We start from the raw sequence: 26,533 nt of genomic DNA, 5'->3' as shown, positions 1-26,533 counted from the left end.
AAATCTTTTTTGTGCAATTTTTGAAATTCACCAGCAGGCTAGACGAGGAGAATCTTTGCTTAAAATCTTTTGACAAGTGTAAAGAAAACTATTTTGGTATCTTAGTGTTGCTTTCCATTGGTTGCTTGCATGCATTTTGTGTAGACATTCATTTAATAGCAACCGCTTGGGTTATGCAACATTGTCTTCGTTTTGAGTGTTTTAAGAGGCAAGAAAATAACGATGCAAATTACAGTCACCGCGAGGCCACATGAGGTGAAATATACAGCGAAATGAACTATTTGACAGGCGAAATATCTGACGGATAAAGCATCACAGCAACCAGCTGATGTGCAATGTAAACAAAAAACGTCCACAAAATTGTATTTAAATCCATAAACTAACTTCAATATCGAGTACTTCGTCAATTTTAAGTCAACAGTTCATAATTTCTTCCAATTATGGAATGTTATGCTTATGAAGATATTATGTTTAATAGAATTTCGAAAGCGGATGTTGTGTCTCCCCCAACCCTTTAGCTGGATGTGTCAGATATTTCACCTGTCAAATAGTTTATTTCGCTGTATATTTCACCTCATATAGCCGCGCGGTCAGAATTAAATATCTAAGCGCATTTTAGGTGGCATGCTTTTTAATTGAACGCTCGATGGTTGACTGACAATTGTATTTAAAAGCATGCGTATGTATAGACAATTTTTGAAAAAATCACAGAAATCTCATGGCTCATTATGAAAAAACTTTTTTTTTCACGACGTACCTACTAAAAAGATAAATACTTGGTAACTTTTCACGGAATGATTGTCTGAACGCGAAAATTTGTCTTTCCATCGTAAAAAAAAAACAATATTTCTGCGTTTCTATCAACACGATTTTTTGTGGATTTGAAACTGGCAGTTTGATGAACGTATATTACTACTTCTTTTTACCGGTTGGAAATCGCTCGAAACTTTTCGTTTCTTTAATACTTTTTTTCTATGTACAGGGATCTCAAAATTAAGTTATTCTTTATACCGCAAAAGATTACAATCACAGGATCGTGACACCCATCCTACAACAGATGTCAAAATTGCACTAAAAAGATTCGACGAACTCTGCTTGATTTTCCGTTGCCATGCAAAACGGTGATTTTAACAGGATTTTTCAAGCAGAAATCATTTCATGGCAAACAAGACTATTAAATAGTTGACAGATAATCGAAGTTGAAGCAGTTCGAACACTGTAGATAAATTAACGTGTGGTTATTTTGTATTTTTCCATATACTGGCCTATTTTTTGCCAAAGCATAGCAAAAGAATGTCATCTACAACGTAGGATGAAAGTTTCCCAATAAATGGTTCAAGGAACTGTCCAGGAAACCAAATTGTAGGTCCAGATATGTGAAAAAATCTCGGCATCATTTGCAGCCGGATAATCACCCTTGCTTAGGACGACAGTACGGGGCTAGAGAATACGGGGCTGGAATTCAAGATGGGTATGTTGTTCAGTTGTTCCAGTTGTTATTAGGTCTTTATTCAAAGGCCAGTAGTAGGTGTAGGTGTAAACTTACCTTAGGTTACAAATATGCTACTATATCTTATCGTAAATGCGGTGTTTAAAAGAGATATCACTGAGACAAATTCAGGTATTGTTTCTGGTCCGCAATTTAAAATGGACCATTATGGGAGCCACAAGTGGTTTCAGGATGTGCAAAGACCGATATGAAATTTTAATCAGTTTAAAGATCAGTACGGGATGGGGATCAGCTCCTGTACCGTAGCTGTTACAGGATATGTAAGGGCCAGGATCAGATTCCAGACCGTCATGGGTTCAGTTTATGTTCTGGTATGCGGTTAGGATCAGTTCCAGGGTAGGTACGAATTTGGAAACAGTTCCAGGCTTGGTATGGGATCGGGATCAGTTCCGCGACCGGTACGATGTCAGGATCAGTTAAAGCAATGGCCTCCAACCCGTGGTCGGTGGACAGAAGTGGTCCGCAAAAGAATTGATTCTCTAAAAGAAAAGCTTATTACAATACATATCGTGCAATTGTTTATGCCACAATCAAGATTAAATTTTTCAACAGCCATGTCTATTATAACATTTAAACATATTTTTGATCAAATAGCTTTGAGCTTAGTCCCCAAAATAAATGCCTCAATATATGTGGACCCCGGCAAATGTATTTTCAAAGCCACGTGATCCTTGATCCTAAAAAGGTTGAAGAGCGTTAAGGACCGGCCAAAGGACCGGTAAGCAGTTAGATCCAGGGCCAGTGTAGGTTCTTATTTCCAAGGTATTTCATCACTTGCCGCCTAGGATTGGTCCTATTTATAAGTCCTAGGATTGGTATCAGAACCCATTCCCATCAGATTCTTTTAATGTGTGCTTTGGAGTTAAAATGCACCTGTAATTTGCGTTTTCTTTTCAAAAATCCGTTGTGCGCATCCTAAAGTTATTAAATACCCACAAAATGATCTTGCATTCCCCGGTAATGTGGCCAAATAGACCAGTTTATATATTAAAAAAACACACACATACCCTCACTGGTTTACATCGAAGCAGTTGTGTTCTGACCGTTGAAGCATATCACTTCTGTATTATAATACTGAAAAAACTAAGCTGAAGACGGATCATACATGTGTAACTGTTATCAACAGTAATAATTATCTTACGAATAGCTGTTGAATAAATACATCGGTTTGTATTCTTTATAAGTGTTATATATGTAAGGATTAGCATTGCAAAACGTTTATCATGAGTCCACGAGGTTTGTTTCACTTTTTTAAATATTCAATTGAATATATTTAATTGAGCTAGATGTACTTATGTACTTCTTTATCACACAAAATAAAGGTTATGCAGGTACTATGCAAATATAAGAGGTTGGAATATTCATAAATGCGCTCATAGCAGTTTAAAATAGAAGTAAAACAGCAAGGAAAAATAAAATAGCATAAAAAAAGTGAACATCTTGTGTCACTAATGCATATAAGATCTCATAATGAATATCTGAACTACTTCTTTTCGTTCAAAAGTAAATGGCTATAGATGGTAAAGTAACATTGACCATATGTTCATACATTGTTCCTTGAACATCATTTAAATTTGGACAAAAAGTTTCTCGATGTTAGGAAAGTTTCAATCAATCAATCATTTTGTAATGAATGCTGCTTCATTTGTTTGCAAGAACATTCAAAATAAATTAGATGTCATATTGTAACTATGTTTATTCAGAATATTTTAACATTTTAGATAAGGTTTGCTTTTTGATGCACCTTGATTAAGCAAAGGTCTATAAAAAGACCGTCGAAGTGTTTAAAGCAAAGCAAACATAAAGGCATGAGAAAATTTTAACAGCTAAATTAAACGTAGTTTTTGTTTAACGATGGACGTTATTATAGAGAGAATGAGAGTTTTGTTACCCATTTTTACTTATTTTATACATCGAATTAGAGTAACTAAATGTTGATGGCTGATTCAATCCGAGGATAATTTTTTACAGGGTTTCTAAAGCCAGCTCAACATCGTAACACTACTTTTCGTACATGTTAAACGATTGTCAACATCGTACATACATTTCGAACCCATTAAACCTCTTCTATCTTTAGACGGATGGTGATGAAAAAAGTTGTGCATTAGCGCTTTATGATATAAACGAGGTTCACATCAAATTAAGAAGATAAAAAAACATGTCGAAGAGATGAAAGTTTTGTTTGCAAAAATTGTTTTAAAATGGTCCAATTTGAACCATTCAGGAACCCAACCATAATTGGAAGGCAAATGCCCATGAATCAAATTATACAAACATATAGTTTGGGCCGGTCTGGTGGTACAGTCATCAACTCGTACATGCCCGTCATGGGTTCAAGTCCCGAATAGACCGTGCGCCCTTACGTAGGACTGACTATCCTGCTATGGTAGCAATAAGTCACTGAAAGCCAAGCTCACTTCACTAGTTGGTACAGGCAGGCCTTGACCGACAGCGGTTGTTGTGCCAAAGAAGAAGAATAAGATAGTTGGACTCGCAAGTTTATGGATATAAACAGCAGGAAATTATTTAATTTAAAACAATAGTAAAAGTAATAAAGCTTATAAACAATGAAGAGCACACAGCTGCCTGTCATAAGCTCGAAATGTTTTTAACTGAACTAAAATTACAGCCGGTTTCATGATACCGTCGTCAACTCGTACGACTTAACAACATGCCCGTCATGGGTTCAAGCCCCAAATAGACCGTGCTGCCATACGTAGCTCTGACTTTCCTGCTATAGGGGGTGATACAAAATTTATTGAAAGCCAACCCCACAAGTCATATAGGCAGGCCTAGACCGTCAACGGTTGTTGATCCAGAAGAAGAAGAAGAAATGTACAGTTTGTTATAAAAATGTGATAAAAAATAAAAAATTAAAATACATTTGACCTGTTTGTAATTTTTATATGTTTCTAAACTAGATAATCTATCTTGTAATAACGTAGCCATTAGTCAATGCATTGGGCAACAAAGCTACGTGCAAACATGAACTTAACTGTTCTTCTATTTTTTAAACAGATCCAAATGCCTAATTCTAAAACCAACAAATCGCATATCAATCAATAGCTCCTCACAACGCCGAACTTTGCGTGAATCGTCTCTTTACAGGTTTAGTTGGTGTATTTTGACTCTCTGTAATTCTGAGGTAATTTCGATAGATTTTCAGTCTGTTTGATTCAACTTTTTTTTCTTTTTGGATGACAGTGCTCTAAAATAAATCGTAAAATGCTGAAATATTTTACAAGCCATAAAAGAATCCACAATCCCACGCTATTTTAGTGTATGTGCGTTGTTTGAAAAATCGGAAAAAATATATGAGTAGTAGGCACCAATAGTTATCTATGGACCTTTTACTTGAAACATAGAGCTTTCTATCATGAAAGTCTCCTGGCAATTGGTTTTGCCTTTAACCATGAAGCAGGACTATCACACAAAAACTTAACAGTACGAAAAAAAGAACTAAACTCGAATCAGACAAGCGAAAAAACCCGGGGTGTACGCAAGAAACGAAGGCAGGCTTATGGAACATTCTTTCGCAAAATATAATGAGATTTTCGTGTCACCGTCACTAAGAACTAACAGAGGCCGCAAGCAAACAATGTTCAAGCCCCAGCAGGGGCCGGAAAAGATTGCACGCAAGAATCATCAACCGATAGTTCAGAAACCAAGACAAAACGAACGAAACGCTTACAAGAGGGAAAACAGTGGAATGAATCCTTCGTTAGAACGCGGTATATGTAATAAAGAGCTACAAAACACACGTATTCTTTGTGTGTTGTGTGTGCACAATTGGAGAACAGTTGGAAAGAACCATGAAACCTCGTTTTCGTGAAGAAACACGTTTGAATTTTGTGTACTGAAAACTTCCTCCCCAAAGGCTAGTTTTTCGGCACTTACGACTTTCAGTATTGGGGTACGTAGACGCTGGTGCTTCTTTGCCATAGGTAACGGAGAGAAGAGACTCCCCAAAAGACCATAAATATTGAAGTTTATGGTAATTTAATTCTTTTGTTTCGATTTTTGCTCTGGGACGTCATTCCATGTGCAACGTTTTACTTGGAAGCTAATAACGAAACGTTACCGTTTTCTTCCTCCCACCTCAAATTGACACTATCAACAAAGTATATTAAAAAACATGTTTAGTTTTAACGTTACATAAACAGTGAAAGTTAAGTCTTTATCAACTCTGATGAAAACAAATGATTAGATCAGTTCAAGCAAATTTGTCGAGATACTAACGAAATAGAAATAATGGAATACTAAATGAGAATCAGAATGCTAGTAACAAGAAACTTAATGTGTCTAATTGTCAGATTCCTTTCCCTTAATGTGTTTAGTATTTCCCCTTCGCTAGTAATTAGTGTACAATTAATCACTGGTCGTGTATTAATTACATTTTTTGAAATAGCGACCAATCGGAAAGTGAATTTAAAGATAACGTGCAATAATCATGGACCAAAAAATGGGGCTGCTTAAATTACTTGGGGCAAGTACAAGGTGATTTGGGGCAATTAAATGAATGTGGTAATGTAAGTACAAAATCATGTGTTATGCATAAAAACAAAAAAAAAAAATCGAAAATTTTGCTTTATGTGCTTGTGGTTTGCAAGTTAGGCAAATTAGGACGGACTCGTAGTACAGTTGACAACTCGTACGACTTAACAACACGTCTGTCATGGGTTCAAGTCCCAAATGGACCGTGCCACCATACGTACAACTGAAGTCCTGCTGTGGGGGTAATCCATAAGTCACTAAAAGCAAATTATTTATTTGTTTATTTATTTATTTATACAAGTCATCGAGCAACTATAGGTCTACACAACTTATTTCTATACAATACAATACAACAAACTAGCAAAACGAAAGAGTAGAAGTAAAATAAGTAATAACCAAAAGCATCCAATGTTACTTCCGCAATAAACAATACAATTACGATTGAAAAAACAAAACAAAATTTTTTTTCTTAAAATGCGCTTCGCAAGAATGATTTGAGTTTGGTCACACTAACATTAAAATCGACATTGCAATTCATAGAAGAATAGGCATCAATCATTTTTGTAATGGGGTCATTTGAGCCAAACTCTGTCGATCTAAAATTAGTACAAAATAATGGGCTTGGTCTAAGGATTTGACATGGTGCACGAAGGTTATATATAATGTTATGAAATTATAATTATTGTGCAATTTTAGCTTGGACCTTTACCGATAGATAAAGTAAATTCAATATACAGTAAAGAAGTGAAGCTAATAATATTTGTCAGTTCCAAATTAAATCACATTTAATTGGAGGGCAACAGAAAGTTAATGGCTTTTAATGAAAATGAAGCGAGGTTAATTTGTTAAGAATTAACGCATGGTCGATCTAACCTGGAATATATTTTAAGCTGATATACTTTTAGAATGATTTCAACAGATCAGCAGACTTACTGAGAAACCATATTTCTAAAGTTCTAGGGCTGAACTTTCATGTATTTTTTCAGCTCTTTTGCTGTAGCTATAGCATGCTTTACACAGTCTAAATGTTCTAGCTAACATATCCTTCTCTCTCTCTCTCGCTCTCTCTCTCTTTCTCTCTCTTTCTTTATCTATTTCCTTTTTTTCTCTCTGACTCTGTCTCTTTCTCCCTGTTTCTCTTTCTCTCTATATGTTTCTCTCTCTCCCGCTCTCTTTCCCTCTCTCGCTCTCTCTCTCTCTCTCTCTCTCTCTCTATCTCTCTCTCGATAGCGAGATTCTCTTGAAAAATGAGAAACTAAATTCACATTTTGAAAAGATTTGCTCTCGCATGCAGTGTGATTGTGTAGGTGAGAACGAGATCAATATATTTGTTGGAATGTTTATGGTACGCGAGCGCCATGACGTTGATGGTAAATATCAACAATGATGGCTTCCGCATAATTTCCTAAGTGTTAGTGCCGGCATACATGCTGAACATCCATGGTGACTTCAAATATCACGATCAGTTCCAATGCACGCGATGTCTACATTTTTATTTTATTAGTGTTTATAGCATTTATCTGATTAACTACAACCCAATTATCAACACTGTTAAATCTCATAAAATCAATGTGCCCTCTACTATGAAAGCGGATTAAAAATGCGCTACAGTATTATTTTTTTTATTCGGGAGAAACGGCTTCACTTAAAGTGTTGGGTATTTTAGTAATACAAACGGAAATAATGTTCTTCTTCTTTTTGGCTCAACATCCGTTGTCGGTCAAGGCCTGCCTGTATCACTTATGGGGTTGACTTTCAATGACTTTTGGATTACCTCCCCATAGCAGGATAATCAGTGCTACGTATGGCGGCACGGTCTATTTGGAGCTTGAACCCATGACGGGCATGTTGTTAAGTTGTACGAGTTGCCGACAGTACCATGAGACCGGCCCCGAAAGTTAGTCAGAACCAGCAAAATATATATATAAAATAGAAAACTATGAAGCATCGGAAATATATGATCTACCAAGATGATGCATTAGATCCACCAAGGTGATGCACACCAAGATGATCCACCAAGACGAACCGCTGCTTGACATTAGGAGCAGAAACGCGCGTCGAACTTTATTGCGAGAATAATAACCTACATGCCTGGCGAAAATCTACTAAAAGACATTGGAAGGAATCATGCATGGCACGAGATAAATAGCGTTTACCATTAGCAACCATTAGTAGCGTTTTACCATTCTGCCCTTAAGCAATCATTCTTACCGTGGGATTAGATGTACCGTAACAATATTCCGCCGAAAGCGTAAAAAATTAACCACAAAAATTAACCACGCACAAGATGTGAAAAAATACGTCGTGAAACAGATTATTTGAATGGACTTCGAAAATCATCGAGAATCATTTTATGCCCGATCGATGGCACGGCTTCACGGAGCGTTGCTATTTGTTGATGTGTATATGCGCAAGGCTACTATAGCAGCCATTCTCACATAAACAGCAAACTCGTTACTTACATGTACACATACTTACGACAAGCTTTGAACACTTTAAACATTGAGAACTTTCACGATATTAGTCAACTTTTATTGAGAAGTTTAATAGTAAGCGGTTGAAATCATGTCAACCACACGCTTAACTAGAATTATAATTTCAGCCTTCATATAACCGTCTAAAAACACTGTAATCAACCAGCTCTTCTATTTAAAATTACGAATTCCTGAAAGTGTATGCACCTAATCTTGAATGTGTGTTTTTATTTTATATCTTTTATTGCTTGTTTTCGGAAAATCTTTGAACACTGATCGCAAGATAAATGCACTGACATTAAATTTTAAATTTCTTTAACAAAAAGTAACATATGATTATTTAAATGATAAATGCGGTGAGAAAACTAATCTTTGTAAATTATGCTATTTTCTTGTCATCCCTTAAATACACTTTTTTAAAAACTACTGATACTATTACAAATACTAATACTACTACTACTATTACTACTACTACTACTTCTGCTTCTTCTTTTGGCTCACCAACCGTTGTCGGTCAAGGCCTGTCTGTACCACTACTTGTGGAGTTGTCTTTCAGTGACTTACCGGATTTACCTAGCCAATATGGCAACATCAAAGCGTTATCGGTCACCGGAAACATTTTTTCGGGTGACGTAAACCCTCAATTGGACATTGGGTCATTTCTATTCGGGTCTTGTGAAGTATGGTCGGGCATAGTGCAGAATGAATGCGGCCTACTCTAGATTTCCTTGGTATTTAATTGTAAAACAATGTTTTTTGCGTGAAGTTAAACTGATCTGTAATTTTTTTTTTATTTTTAAGTTAAATGGCAAATGAAAATGATTCAACTACCTTATTGAAAATTTTTGATGGAAGTCCGTATAATACAATTTAGCTTTATATTTTTAATATACACCTGTTCTCACTTTCCTCTGAATCTTTATCCAGTTGCTATGGATCGCAATCCATGAGATTGGATCGCAATCAACTACGTCTGAATCGTTTGCAGCTACGTTTGGATCGTTTTCAGCAACGTTTGGATCGCTCTCAGCTACCTTTGGATTTTACGGTAGCTCGCGTAAATCTCGTTGCAGCGCAAAGTTTATTTCGTGACCATTCGGCGTACCTCACGATTCTCCTCATGACAGACAATTTGAAAAGCAACAATTTCGTATTGTTCTATGTTTGAACCCAATTGAGAATATGTGTTAAAACCCCATTTTTGAGCTATAAACAACATTTGACAGATTTGTCTGCTTCTACGCATCAGAACAGATTTCCTCCATTCTAAAGATGGAATATCCGGCTATACCTCGAAACCCTGAACAAGACTAAATGACCACGTAGGTCGTTACGCTAAAAAGAAGAAGATTGTGCTGGTTTGTTTGAAAAACTTGGTCTAATAACCAAAATCGTATGAATGGTGATGTAAGCTTCATATAAAAAATACGATAAGATTTTATAATTGAATGCATTAATTGTTTAGTTCTTTCCTTGGGGTGCAAATGTGTCCCGCGGTCACCAAATAAACGGTGCGCTAAAACGAAATTTGCGCGAGCTACCGTAAAATCCAAAGGTAGCTGAGAGCGATCCAAACGTAGCTGAAAACGATTCAGACGTAGCTGCAAACGATTCAGACGTAGTTGATTGCGATCCATTCTCATGGATTGCGATCCATAGCAACCGGATAACGATTCAGAGGAAAGTGAGAACAGGTGTAATATAATGAACTTAGGTTAACTTAGGTGAATTTTAAAATAATGCATACTAAATTAAACTAAACTTAACTTAACTAAATAATGTTAACATTTTAAAATAATGTATACTAAATTAAACAATAGGCAAACTACGTATTTTTAAACAAATTTATGGATCAAACACACCGTAGCTACCGATTTGACACCTACAAGAGTAACCAAGGCCCAAATAGAAATGACAATGCCCAATTGAGTGTTTACCATCAACGTCATGGTTATTCCTGTATTTATACCCTCATTGTTAAGTCGTACGAGTTGACGACGGTACAACGAGACCAGCTCCACTACATCTACTACAGCACATATTAGTACATCGTCTACCGTAACTACATAGAGAGTAGGTCTTGTAGCAGTCTGAGAGAACATCGATGGTGAAGTGTGTGGTGGGAGGAAAAAAATCAGATTTACATTTCTTTACTATGTATCGAACAATGACACCTATTGCTAAATAGTCCATAAAAATTAACCATTGCTTTGATTATATCGACCAATAAATTTATAACCCGAATGGGTATCGTATACGCATTTCACTTGCCGGTCGATAAAATTATATCGACCAATATAAAAACCGATCTTGTAATTTCATCATCTGTCAAATTGAATTTGTTTGCTTGGGTTTGTTTACAAATGAGCAAACCTGTTGGCATAATAAAGCAACTCAAACATGTGTTTTAAGTTTAAATGTGTTTATAATTGTTAAATGTGATAAGTTTCGTGGGAGTTTTGTATTGTTCTATATCGCTGTGACAGTTGCAGGTGATCATGGAAGGCTCCAAATGGTTCCGGGTGGTTTCTACGCTTCTGAGGGCTCCGGTCGCCCACAAGGCACTTCGGAGCCGGACGTTTCCGAGCTAGGTGTAAAACCTTTCCGGATTGTATTTGATGATGGTAAAGTCATTCCTCAAATGCTTGTGGGTTTGTGGGACCTATCAAAACTAAATAGCAGTCCTGGTGCATTGAAATGCATTGTATACGATCATAATAAAAAAAAGAGAATTAAAAACCTGCCTGTCGTGGATTGAAGCCTAGTACAATTCCTCCAGTTAGGACGTTTCACCAAGTAGAAGAAGTAATAAATTATTAGCAAAACGAATTTTCGTAATAAATTGTTTTCAATTAATTGAATTATTTTTCCATTTTTTTTTTAATTTTTACTTATTTTTGGGTGAATTAGGTGTGATTTTTTTCTAACATTGGGGTCCTTTCCGTTTTAAGTTGGTAGGCTGAAATTTCAGCCTATCAGCTGTTGCATTGTATAGCAGTTTTCGAGCAGCTATCGAAGTAGGTATAATATGCAGGTGGGCTTATCCCAAAGGTGTATGAATTTAGAAGGTTGATTTTTATTGCTTCTGCTGCTGAATGAAGATTTAAAGAGTGTTTTGCGTATTCGTCAAGCCTCCAGAAAGCTTGTTTGAACAAAAGAACACTCATCCTGTCAAAAAGAGATATTAAAATTTGGTTTTAAAAAACATGCTAAGAGACCACCTTGACTACATTCACTTTGATTCCAGATTCCATCACCTGATCTCTTGAATGCACCTTGAGATAAATGTAAACACCACCTTGTTTTACCATTTTTCGAGCAGGTACTCGAATATAATTCTAGCTTTGCGGCTAAAATAATCTACACTGAAAATTGCAGGGTTAAAAACTCATACGAAATATCTTAGTTTTTTGTTTTCTATAAGTAAATATTGCAATGCATGATTATTACTTCTATTCAGAGTCTAATTCACATAGAACGTGCGATCTGTATTGTTTATCAACTGCCTCGAAGCAGTTGGTAGTTATATCGATCGATATAGTTAATTTTTGCCGTTCGCGATACAAATGACCAAATTCCACCGTTTTACCAGTTCAAATTCAGTTCAAACCGTCACCAGACAAATTTGCTGCTTCGCGATAACAATCCGCCATATTTGTTATTATATTGGTCGATATAATTATCGACTGGTGGTTAACATCGTTGGCGATATGTGTCTATAGCAATAATTTGGGTTCTACTAAAAATATCGGTGTTGAAGTTTTTGTATCGGTTTTCACTAAATTGATAAAGCTGTTATGGCAATTTCAAATTATTTTTTGAAATCTATTTTGATATCTATTATATACTATTTTGTCTCTCAAAACTACCATTCCCTGTACGAAATATTTATTTTGATTTTTTTTAATTTAAAAATGTAATAGTCTGACATTTATTCCCATTTAACTCATAAAGTGTTTCACTGTCTCAAGGCCGCGAAACCGCTTCCTGAATCTGTCTTAGCCTTCCAATTTCAAGACTGATGCTTGAAAACGTTGATGATATCTGAATTAATTGGACGCAATGCTAGATCTGCATCACATTTCTCAATCACACTGTTCCACGAAGAAGACATACAGCCGAACAAAATGTTTACAGTTATAACCCTTGTGTACATCATTTACTGGAAACACCCAATCATTCTTTTCGTGTTTTTAACAATTATGACTATTTAAAAATTCGAAATTACTCGCTTACAGTGTTTCACACTTTATGTCAAGACCATGGGATACCTTCCCGATAATGTCTTAAACAATGCCCACAATGCCTATGGCATGATGCTTGAAAACGTTGATGATAACTAATTTCATCGGATGCAAAGCTTAATCTGCGGCGCATTTCTGAACACACTGTGCCACACTGAGAACATGCAGTCCATCAAATTGTTCCCCGCCAAAAATGGTCCGGAAGATGCGTCACTCAAACACGCCCAGAGCGTTTGCATTCTCCCCTCGAATGGTCCAGGGCTCGTGTCCATAAAAGACTACCGGGCGAATCAATGTGCGATGTATCTCACATTTCGTGCGGGCTCGAAGTCTTCTAGATCTCAGCCCATAGTATGCACGATTCCGCGGCACAATATGCCTCCAGATTTCCCTGCTGATTTCGTTGTCCGAAGTAACGACCGTCCCAAAATAGCACAACCTCCTTTACTACCTTGAGATTGTCGCCGTCAAGTAATACACTGAGTCTCCTGCAAGCAGGAGCTTCGTCTTCGTTGCATTGATTCTCAATCATATTCTTGCTGCTTCGTGTTTGAGTCGGGTAAGTCGGGTACGCCTCACACACCTTCGCTGTTGTCCTACCGATGATATCGATGTCATAAGCGAAGTCAAGAAATCGGAGAGACCGGTAGAGGATCGTGCCACGGATGTCGTTGTCTAATCCCGCGCCTGGAATTACACCTTCCAGGGCAATGTTAAACAACAGACAGGAGAGTCCGTTAGCTTGCCTCAGACCCCCCCCCCCCCTAAATCAAGTTCGATACTCTCACCCTGCACTGCACCCCATTCATGGTGGCCTCTAACAGCCGGATCAACGTCCCAGGGAATAGGTACCGCTGCATGATGCTCCACAGCTCCTTCCGTTCTATGATGTCGTAGGCCGTCTTAAAGTTGATGAACAGGTGGTGCGTTGGGATCTGGCGCTCTCGGCAATGCTGGAGAATCTGCCGTAGCGTGAAAATTTGGTCGGTGGTGGATTTGCCTCCAACAAACTCAGCTTGGTAGCTGCCGATGAAATTTGTAGCAAGAGGCGCAAGTCTACAGGACAGGATCTGGGACAGGATCTTGTAGGTGGTATTAGGGACTGTGAGCAATCCAGTCTGTCGCCCTTTTTGTAGACTTGGTGAATGACAGCCAGCTTCAACTCCTTTGGTAGTTCCTTCTGATCCCAGATTTTCACGATCAACTAATGCATTTCGACAGTAAACCTGTCCGACCCCATATTGAAGAGTTCGGCCGCCAGTCCATCACTGCTCCCAGACTTATTGCTCTTAAGCTGCTTAAGTGTCTTTACAGTTATGGTACGAGCCTGAATTCCCTTTTTTTGTAATAAGTCATGTAATATAAAGTATTCGAAGTCGGTTTCGAATGTGAACATTGTTATTCACCGCACGCAAATGTCCACATCGATCTGACATTTTGATCATCAGTTTAATTTTTTCCAGGAACATAGCTGAAGAGTGTCCACACCAATGGGTGAAAAGAGTTTTCCGATAAGTGATCTAGAGAATCGAAGGTGCCGCAAAGTCAGATAATGGGGGCCTTCACGATTCTAGTTAGTTTTTTGTATGGAGTTTGACAGTTGAAGGCTGAAATCATGTAAACACTCCATACAAAACCACACAAAAAACTAGCCTGCCATTTTCAGTCTAGATTATTCTAGCCACAAAGCTAGAATTATATTCGAGTACCTGCTCGAAAACACGCTTTTGTTTACATTTATCCCAAGGTGCATTAAATAAATCAGGTGATCGAATCTGGAATCAAAGTGTATGTAGTCCAGGTGGTCTCATATCATTTTCTTAATAAAAAAATTTGAATATCACTTTTTGAAAGAACGAGTGAAAACTTTTGCTCTAACGAGCTTTCTGGAGGCTTGACGAATACTCAAAACACTCTTTAAATCTTCATTAAGAAGCAGAAGCGATAAAAATCAGACTTCTAAATTCATACACCTTTGGGATAAGCCCACCTGTATATTATACTCACTTAGATAGCTGCTCGAAAACTGCTATACAATGCAAACAGCTGATAGGCTGAAATTTCAGCCTACGAGCTTCAAACGGAAAGGGTCCCAATACTTAAAAATATGTGGTGTCTGACTTTAGGTCGCTGCCAATGTATTTTGATTTAAATAAAAAAAAAATATATAGTTAATTTTCATGATTCAACCACAAAAACATTTACTTAAAAAAAACACTTCGTTTAATCCACTGTTTAATATTTGGAATAAAGACAGTGCTTCGATCCTATTTATTGTACAGCTCAAAGCTTCCTTTTTCATCGTGCCATCATTTTGACAGTGTTTTGTTTACAATTGGCGTACGGTTGCAGGTGCAAGCTCGCTATTTATTTTGCGGAATTCCGGCATGAACCAAGGACAAAAATGTAATATAACCGCGTTTCGTATGGTCCTAAACAATATTCGATAAAATCCAGTTTAGGGCTATTTTTCGTTCGGTTTCAGTGAATTAGAAAGAGCGCAATAATTGGTTATGAAGTGTGCAATAATAAAATTTGGAGTTTTTGTAAGTGTGCAATATTTGGATCTATGAAAAGGTATGAGAATCAATATTTCTTGACATTTGTCTAACATTTTCTGACTTAAATAAAATAAACATATTATTTTTTTTAACAATAATGATGTATATAGTGTATACATCTCGTGGTATACGGTCTTGTGGTATAATCCTCAACTCGTACGACTTAATAACATACCCGTAATGGGTTCAAGCCCCGAATGGACCGTGCCCTCATACGTAGGACTGACTATCATGCTATGGTGGTAATCAATAAGTCACTGAAAGCCAAGCCCACAAGTGGTGCAATCAGGCCTTGACCGCCCACGGTTGTCGAGTCAAAAGAAGAAGAAGAATGATGGATATTAGGCACGCATAACATTCATATTGTGATTTTATCCATCTCAAACATATGAAACATTTTGTTTTCTTAAGTGTGCAACAACTGGCAAATTACCCTATGTGTGAAATTGAATTTCGCACAATTCATACATTCACTCTTTTTATCGATCTCATTTGGATTTTCGCGAAAAATGACTGTCTATATTCATGTTATACCACGGTTACAGGGTTTCTCAAGCCAGCTCAACATCCTAACAGTACTTTTATAATACTTTACAGGGTTCTCAAGCCAGCTCAACATTTTAACACTATTTTTCTAAGCACTATTTTTAATCGATTGACAAAATCGTACCTACAATTCAAATCCATAAATTCTTTTCAAAATTATATAGCACTAGTCATTAGTCAACTAGCCGGATAGTCAAGCTTTTACTACAGGGTGGCGGTCTATATGAGGCTTGAGCCCTCGACTGGCATGATGTTAAGTCATGCGTTTTGATGACTGTAGTACTGGACCCGCCAACCATCTAGCAAATAAATTGGATTGTTGGAAAAATAGTAACCGAAGGCTACTGGACTTCCCGTGACAGACATACATAAAAATATAGAAACAACAACAAAAGTATTAAAGAAAAATAGTATTAAAATCTATTAAAGAAATGAGGCAAAATTACTTTATAAAAAATAAACATAAACATAAACAAACACAACCACAATGGTAAATCATATAAGAAACTTTTATAAATAGGGCCATGCGTGTCGGTTTAGGATAACATTAATCCAAGTTTATTTTATGACCTGTGGTTCATACAATATAACATTCACTATATATCCACTATTTTTTCCAATTGAACAGGCTGGCTCTAAGTTTGTGCTCCAAATGAGTATCGTCATTTTTAAGACAATATTTACTTTATTATCCGTGCAACATGTCAGTGAACTTTGTATTGGGTAGTTATGAATATTTATGTATTTTTTGATTGTCAAATTATCTAAAAATGCTTTATGTGATACATGTTTGTAGAACAAACCAGCCTCGTTGAAAATCGTCAACTCGTACGACTTAACAATATGCCCATCATGAGTTCAAGCCCCGAATGGACTGTGCACCGCATTATACGTAGAACTGGCTATCCTGCTACGGGTAATCAATAAATAAATGAAAGCCAAGCCCACTTACTTGTGGTACAGGCAGGACTTAACCGACAATAGATGTTGTGGTACATTCACATCTATGGATTTGGATAAAATTATTGTTACACTTAAATGATTACAAGTTGTGCCATATTGCCATCAAATGCAAATCGATGCTAATATTCGAGTCTTCATCGTTGCTAATATTCGAGTCTTGCCATCCGTTCATCCTCAGTTTGTTTGAAAGGAATTAGGTTGGTGTTAAATCTGTTTCCAGCTTCGGTTGTATCTCGTGTCTCTTGCTTCAAATCGCGTGTATCGCATGTCACTACGATATGAATGCGTTCCACTACGGTTTAATTGTGTTTCGCATCGTGGTAAGTCGTCTACTCATCGTTCAAGATGGTGGTGTGTTCAGACCTCTTATAGACCGTCCCACGTAGCTATTTGGTTATGTGGTACCTAATAAGTCTCAAACGCCTGTATAGGACGGTATGATCGTGCAGGTTGTTACGCCAAGAAGAAGAATCATCGTGTAGGATTCATTTGATATTCAACAAATATATTTTAAAATATATTTTAAATTTGCGTTTGAAGTAATTGATGTAATTGATGAATGAAGCCAAATATTAAATGTACTACCATATAATATAAATATGCATTAAAAAAAGTCAACATGATAACATCAATGCAGTTTTTCAACAAATGTATATGCTTTCATTCCAGGTACCCATCGTTTTATTCTGCAAATTCGTCTGTTATAAGGAGTGAACAACGCGATGTGACGTGTTTTAGTTATTTATTAATTTTAAAAGAGACTTGAATGGTTTCATTTGTCTCTTTAGTGTTGATGTTGATAAAGTGTTTATATTATTTGTTCATGATCTTGCAAAAATAAATCTGCATAATTTAGCTCATGCAAATAAGTGTATTAAATTATTAAATCGTGAAGGCTATGGCTACGACCATATGGTAATTGCGAAGTGTACATGTGTCAATGAAGATATAATAGAAGTCATAAGTGCAACAGTATTAAAAAATTAGTTAAATGTGTGAATGTTACTTGAAATAGAAAAAAAATCAAATATTAGTATTGTTTTTGTTTATGATATAATTGTGGCATTTAGTGTGCTGTTTAAGTAAAGTGCCATGCTGGAATGGTTTGTGAAGCAATAAAAATATCTTTAAATATCATCATGCAAAAAGATATTTTTTTTTACAAAGAAGCCACAAATGTTAAAACAAAAGCGCTGGCCCTGATTGTATAAGTGAATTTACTGTGCGACACCAACAACATCATATGGTGACGATCAATCATGAATGGAACAATGCTTTATTTATCATTCAGGTAAGGCTATTAAATATAACTATTTTAATAATAAATGTTCAAAATATTTTATAATGTATTGAATTTTTTCACGGCCTCACGAAACTTGCATGCATAATATTCATATTAATTGACGTTAACATTAGTTAATTTTGTGAATGATTTATATGTACATCGGGACTTGACCTTGCCCGGATATGCGAATAACACGGATAATGAGTCAAATAATATATTGAGAATATTTGAAATTTGCCATGAATTAGATTTTTTTTTTTGTTCTGACAATTTTCTGATTACAGTTTTTTCAAATATCCTCCTCATAACGCATTGTCATTTTTAAACAGCACCCGGTACCCGAATAAACAGCGCTCCACTGCACATATGTCGCATGTGTATCATAAGTAGCAATAAAGGATGTGCCAAAAGGGGTATTTTCAATTTCGGGAAAAAATTCGGGTATTTTTTTCAATGGCGCAACACCTAATGTCAGTTTTTGCATATTTGATGGTAAATTGGTATATATGACATGGCTAAGATAGAACGGTATCCAAAGGATGTTTGAAGTGATCATGGACATGTTAACAACCATGTATAAATCATTTTATATCATTATATCGTATCAAGAATCATTTTAATATGGCCAGCCAAGACTATTATGTTACAAATGAAGCCTGCCACACTTGCAACAAATATAGGTGGCTCTTTTGTGCCATTTTTTGCAATTGAATGTGTCAGTGACAGTGAACATAGTTTTTTTATTCAATTGACCCTACAAATACATCACTTTTCTAGAGGTAATTTAAATAAAGTTTTAATTGCAAAAATGTTATATATATATAAATTTATTTGTATGTTTTTCGGGGGTGTACCACTTAAATTTTTGATTTCCATTAAGACCAACAAACAGTTTTACAAAATGATTTGCAATTGCCTTCTAAGCATTAATATGTTCTACTCAGTACATTGGTAGGGCGTTTGAATCCGTAGATGTTTTTTTTTTTTTTTTTTTTTTTTTTTTTTTTTTTTTTTTTTTTTTTTTTTTTTTTTTTTTTTTTTTTTTTTTTTTTTTTTTTTTAACAATAATATCTTAATATGTAATCTATTCTAGCTTACCCTACATTAGATTTATCATGCCTGGACGAGGCTATTTATTAAAGGAAAAGTCGAGACCGAACAGCGATTGTACAGTTTTTCCGACTGATTTTGGATTTCTTCTTTGAAGGGAAGAACACCAGCAATGGTGTATAAATCTGCATTCCTTGTGAAGCGGCTTGTGTCGGTTATCATACGTAACAATTTGTTAAGCATGATTTGTAGCCTACAGAGGTGAGTTTCCGCACATGTACTCCATACTGGAGCTGCATATGTTGCAACTGGTAGGATTATCTGTTTATAAACTGCCAATTTATTTAATTGCGATAAACGAGACCTACGACTGATCAGTGGATAAAGGCATTTCAAAAGAAGATGCCCTCTTTCTAGGATGGATTCGACATGTCCCCTGAAGATCATCTTGTAGTCTATCGTAAGCCCCAGATACTTTACCGACGGCGACCATGGTACAGTCGTCCCATTAACTAAAAGCCCCGGGCTTAGAGGTGGAGTCAGCGTTTTCTTAAAACGATGGGGAAATACAATTGCCTGGGTTTTGGATGGATTGATTTTGATCTTCCAATCTGCAGCAAATCTCAGGAAGGCATCAAGACATCGTTGCAACCTGCTCTTTAGTTCAATCATGTTTCTACCTTTGACTGCAATGGCAGTGTCATCTGCGAACAGAAACAGCATGCCATCACAGGGGAGGGGAGGGATATCCGTAGTGTACAAGATGTAAAGTAACGGAGCAAGAAGGCTCCCTTGTGGTACACCTGCTGGCACAGGATTTGGATCAGATAAGGCAGAGTGCAAGGCCACTCTGAATGTTCTGTGTTTTAAGTAGCTGCTAATAATTTTAACTAAATAAACTGGAAGACCAAAATCAACCAGTTTGTGTAAAAGCCCACCATGCCAAACGCTGTCGAATGCTTTTTCAACATCTAACAGTGCTACAGCTGTGGATTTTGAATCTGTTTTGTTTTGTTCGATGCAACCCTTGACTCGTAAAAGTTGATGAACTGTTGAGTGTTCTTGTCGAAAACCAAATTGTTCCGGTCGAATGAGATTAAGCTCAGATACCCAGTTCTGTAGGCGGTCAAGAATTATCCTCTCAAAAAGCTTACCCAACGAGGGGAGCAAGCTGATTGGACGATAACTTGTCGGAAGCGTGGGGTCTTTACCGGGTTTGAGTATAGGCACAACCTTGGCACACTTCCATGTGCTAGGGAAGTAACCTAGTTCGAAACAAATGTTAAATACCTTTGTGATCAGGCACAGTGCCTTCACCTGTAAATGTTTGATAAGGATGTTAAATATCTTGTCAAACCCGGGAGCCTTCATATTTTTCATGCGACCGATAGCAATCCGTACGTCAGTGATGGTCACTTTCTCTTGTAGAGGTACAGTAAAAACTGAATCTTCCAATCGTATTAAGGTGGTAGCCACTTTAGCCTCGTTGCGACTCGCCCTGTTTACACCATCCGAGTGAGCATTGGCAAACTGGCTGGCTAAAGCATTACTTTTTTCGCTAGGAGTAACTTGGATTTGCCCAAGAGAGGTCAAAGGGGGGACAGGCTTTGGCCTCTGTTTGAGTATCCTTGACACTTTCCAGAAAGCTGGAGCTCTGGTATCCATTCTTTGGATGGAACGACCAAAATTTTCATTTCGTATAATTTCAACCCGAGCGGATATTTGTTTAGCTATAGTCGACGCAAGTCGCTTTGCAGTGATATCACCTGTGTGTTGAAAAATTCGCCGGAGTCGATTTCTTTCTTTTATCAGTGCTAAAGTATGGGAATCCATGTCCGAAAACTCACCCCTGATCATTGATTCTTTGACACAAGCCGCTTCCGCGGACCTGACAGCTATTTCAAGATTTGCGATCGCTATGTTTACTTCTGGCACGGAGAGAATTTCCGTCGATTGAATTTGATTGTCTACCAGGCGACCGAAGCGCTGCCAGTTTACATTTTGGTAGTCTTTACGACGACGGATGGAACCCGCGGAGACGGAACAGTCTACCTCTGTCACAACCGGAAAGTGATCGGAAGTAAGCTCATCCAGGGTTTCAGGTTTACTGATTTTTACATTAGTCAAAAATAAATCCAGCGTGCTAAAAGTGCCCCCCGCTGAGATGTAGGTTGGAGAATCCGGAAAATCGACTGTGAACTGTCCTGTCTCTGAATGGCGAAAGAGTAATTCACCGTTTGTATTACGTCGGAGGTTGTTCCATGCTTGATGGCGTGCATTGAGATCCCCACCAACGATGAGCCTTTGGTGAGAACGGGTGATGATGTTGAGATCATTTTTAAACGCGGCGGCTTTGCCATCGTTGCGCCTGCACTGCATCGGACAGTATGCTACGATGATTTTTATTAGCCCGATTGATAGTTGCACTTCTATACCCAGAGCTTCAATGACCGTGGTGTTCAGGTGCGATATTTGGTTGAAATTTATACCACTACGAACGATGATAGCAACCCCTCCACCTCTGGTAGTAGTGCCTTGCCGGTCCAGTCGTAGGAAGTGGTATCCTTTTAAGGAGAAATTAATATCTGGTCTAAGGTGTGTTTCACTAACAAGTGCAACGTCCACTTTTTGTCGAAGAAGGAATTCCATCAGGGGTATTTTCTTAGCAGCGATTGATCGCGCATTCCACGTAACAATGCGGAGTTTAGCATCCATAACGAATGGCTAATTCCGCAATAACGGCGAATTTTTCATAACGATTTCGGCAAAGACGGAAGCGTTGTGTCATAATTCGTAGTATCTCAACCCATTCCTCTATACTGAAGTCGCCTTCTTCGTCTCCTGGTAACGTATCAGCTGGAGCAGTAAAGTTGTGCGATGATGGTGCACGCATAGCAGAGCCATTCATTGGTTGTGTACGCATGATGGTTGCACGTGTGGTGGATTCTGTAACAGCCCGATCTCTGGGTAGCCACGGGTTTGTAGTAACGTCAGGGACAGTATTTGCTGCTGTTGTAGTAGCAGCTGTATTATGATAGGCGTTGGGTGCATTGGCAGGTGTAGGCAGACCCAAATGCTTAAGAGGCGGAAAATTGGCATTAGTTAATGCCGGTGGAGGTTGCCCAGAGGGTTTTGGTTGTCTATGGGTGATGGTCGAAGTTTTTTGACGACTTAGATTGTAGTTATGTCGACTTGGACAGTCGGGATCAGTACTACGGTGGCTACCGTTGCAGTTTGCACATTTAGTAGCCTCTGGAGCTTTGGTAGGGCACGTTTCAGAGTCGTGTTCCTCAGAGCAATTTTCACATCGTTTCTTCATAGAACAATTTCTTGTTCCATGACCGAAGGCTTGGCAACGATGGCATTGAACAATACGGCCCTTACCACTGCGATGTGCCTCCCATGAGACACGAATGGAGTCAACCGTGCGGATGCACTTGAGAGCGGCCAGTGTGATGGTACCCTTTGTGAAATGAACAAGGTAAAGACATGCCTGCCTGCTATGCCCCTCGTAGTGTTTTTTGGATATTTTGTGAACCACCAAGGGTTCAATGGATTGCTCGCGTAAAGCGGTGATAATATCCTCTTCGGGAAGATCCGGGAGACCACGGATTACTGCCTTGAAGGGTTTCTCTGAGCGTAGTTCATGGGTAAAGAACTCCTTTCGATTTGCCTTAAGCAACGTTAAAACTCGGTCACGAGTTTCAACAAGGCTGATTATTAGTTTCACTTTTGCGCCAGCAAATTGATAGACAATACCGGGTATACCGGCAAGTTCAGCGCGTAGCTGATGATATGGTGCGTTGACCACGATCGGTGGTATGCGTGCAGAACGGATCACCGTATTGGGGCATGAGGTTGAGGCAGCAGTTTGAGGGGTTACCGCTGTATTGGTTGTTTCGACACGAACACTATCGTGCGAGCGATTTTCTACTTCCATAGCTCCCTCAAGGGAATAGATACTCTCTTTGGAGAGCGAGGCATTTGAATGCTTGTCTGCACAAGCAGGTTTAGATTCCTGTGATCCCCTTGGTATGGGTGCTGCAGTCGGTGCGAGAGTTGTTTTTTTGTTCGATCTAGATCGACCACTACTGCGAGAGCGAACCTCGATGAAATCATCGTCGCCGATGTCGTTCTCTTCGGTTTCAGATGATTCTTCCAGCTGAGAGTGCTTCAGGCGTTTATCTGGGGCATCAGCTGCTGATAACGACGTACTCACCTCTGAAGGATTAGAGGTATCTTCCCACTTTTTCTGTCTCTTTTTCCCGCGTTTCGCCATTCTGGCGACTCTTCGCACACAGCAGTGTGCTCGGCTCTATAGTATTTTTGCACTAGCTAAAAAAACACGTCCGTTCGCGTCGAATGCTAGATTAGAACTCTTGCAAAAATGTTTGGTGTTGCCAAAGGCACACCCCTTTTACATTAACAATACGATTTGACCGTTGTTTAGGAAAACAGCATAAACTTATCTTTAGTATGCATTTAGTATTTTACTTGAGAATCTGTTAAGTTTATTGAATCATCATCTATGCTGGGGAATATATGTCTTTGTTTAAACCGTGTTTGTAAGATTAATTGTAAGAACATTAATTTTCCAGTTCGATCAGTAGGTAATCTGTTTCGGGGTGCCTATTCTATATCAGATCCTAGTTGCCAATTTCTTATAAGATCTAATTAGATCTTATCTAAGCCACCGTGTAAATGTAACGGGTAACGGTAAATTTGTTGACAAGACATGATTCCTTAGAGTTCTAAAAAATCTCTAGGTTCTCAATTTGACGAAAAAGTATTTGCTCTTATGATTAAAATTGTTTAGTTTATAAATAATCAGATAGTCGTTTTGAAAACATTAATCTTGATTAAATTTAAAAAGTTTAATAACCATACTAATAAATTAATTAAAAATAAATGAATTTATGATTTAATATAATAAAATTTAAAATTAATTAATACATAAAACAAAACATAAATAAATAATTGATAAATAAATATATAAAGAAATAAATTAATGAATGAATAAATAAATAAACAAATTAACAAATAAATAAATAAATAAATCTATATATAAAAAATAATCAATATATTTTTAAATAAATAAATAAATTAATAAATAAATTAATTTATAAATTGATAAATAAATAAACAAATAAATGAATAAATAAATCAATTAATAAATAAATAAATAAATAAATTAATAAATAAATAAATAAATAAATAAATAAATAAATAAATTAATAAATAAATAAATAAATAAATATATAAATAAATAAATAAATAAATAACCAAATAAATAAGTAAATAAATTAATAAATAAATAATAAATAAACAAACAAACAAATCGATAAATAAACGAATAAATAAGTAAACAAATTTCGTATGAAATTATAGAAAAATATATTTAACATAAACTATTGAGAAATAATGTTAATATAAGTGACAAAAATGCATTTAAAATATCATTCAAACGAAAATACCAAATATTTACCTGGGTAAAAACGAAAAAGTTAAAAAACCGGTAAAAAACCCTAAAAATAAATACTGGGTTAAAAGGTTTAAAAGTTAAAAAGATAAAAGGTGATTCCTTGGTACAACACTGGTAGCAATATAGTAAATTGAATCGCTGTAAATATGTTGAAATTATAAAATAATAAATTAAAGCAGCGATTAGTTAATGCGAGATTATGGCCCTAATCATCCAAAGAATGGAGGTCCAGACAATTGTTCAGGGCATTGGAATATGAATATGAGTAATATAAATAGGAAACAAGAGAGCGGTATTGATACTCAATTATAATTTGCTCTTTTTAATTCGACTATGTAATGTGTCTATCTTGTTTGCATCAGTTCAGTGGTGGATCAAGTACTACGCTGACTGATCGGCTTAGTTGACCTGAATTCTTGAGTATTCGATCCCCGCTCGATGAATTTGAATTTTACTTTTTCAATATTACGAAACTCTGAATTGCAAAAAATGTAGCAATTTTTTATAGTATTCAAGGCTAGAGTAATATTTATTAGCCCCTCATTAAACTACCATCGTTGCTTTACAGGGAGGCGAGAGAAAACAGTTTCATGAATGTGAATACAAAGCATGAAACATGAAACAAACACTCTCTCTTTGAATACGGCCGCTATTCACTGGTGTTTTGAGGGGTAGTATTTTTTATGACAGAAATAAAAGTTTTTACAGTTTTTAAATTGTTTTACGAGGCTATTAATAGTTGCTCGTCTGATTATAGTGTAAAGAAGAAGAGAGAATTAAGGTGAGTAAGAATTCATTTGACATACTGAAAACGCAGTTATAATGGATTGTGAAATGTTTTTGTCACACACATTGCAAACACATGATATGGTTTTTTGTTTTTGTTTATGTAAGCAAACAAAATATTACATGGTACTTATTTACATAGAGCATAATATTGAGTAGTCTTGTTACACACTGAATATTACACGCTAGACGCATCACTTCTTTCAAGATTACTAAACATCGATTTCCATCCGTAACGTTCACCTGTAGCTGGGACGGATGTTCTTATTTTCGGATGCGTGTTGTAGTAATCGCAAGTAGCCTATAAATGTTGGTAAGACCACGCAGGTCGAAAAAGGAAGAAAATAACAGATACAAGAAACCAATAATGCATTATAAAATAATGCATACAACTTAAAAAAATATTTAAGATTGATCTGAAGGCAAACAACTCGTTAGAATAAGGGTTGAAACTACCAATTACGTGAAGGAAGGTTTCATTTTTAAATCTAAAATTGATGGGTTAAATTATAAAGTAAAGTGATTACTTTTGTTAAGGGGACATAGAATTAGAAACGTTCATGGGTATTGAGGAGGAGGAGGAGGTATTGAGCGTATTTGTCTACTTCCTAAAGCGAACCTTGAATTTTATTTCAATTTGTAGCTTAATCATAGATCGTTCTTCCTGAAAAAAGTGTAAGTGATAGCTAGTGCTGCGTCTTTTATACATGTGACGAATAGTTTAATTATCATTATAACAGCAAATCGTGTGGGCAAATTTTAATATACAATGGTTGCTGATAAATCTTGTCATTTTTGGCAGTGTGAATCAATTTTTTATTTGTTTATAATAATAATTTTGCTATAAATTAACAATTTTTAAATCTTTTAGAAAGCATGAAAAAATTTAAAATTGACAAGACATGATTCCTTAAAGTTCTAAAAATCTCTCGGTTCTCAATTTGAGGAAAAAGTATTTGTAGTTTGATTGTCGTTTTGAAAAAATTGATCTTGAATAAATTTGAAAAAATAAATCAACTATGACTGTTTGTATATTACAGTACAACACCTTAAAGAAAATCGGATCTCCGTGTTTTAATTAACAAATTACTGCTGAAATTGAATAAATTTTTATTGAACTATTTATAACTGGATGGAT

The sequence above is a fragment of the Anopheles gambiae genome, chromosome 2 (assembly GCF_943734735.2).
Source record: "Anopheles gambiae chromosome 2, idAnoGambNW_F1_1, whole genome shotgun sequence".
NCBI lineage: Eukaryota > Metazoa > Arthropoda > Insecta > Diptera > Culicidae > Anopheles > Anopheles gambiae.
The sequence above is the reverse complement of the archived record's forward strand: the minus strand, read 5'-3'. Positions refer to the sequence as shown.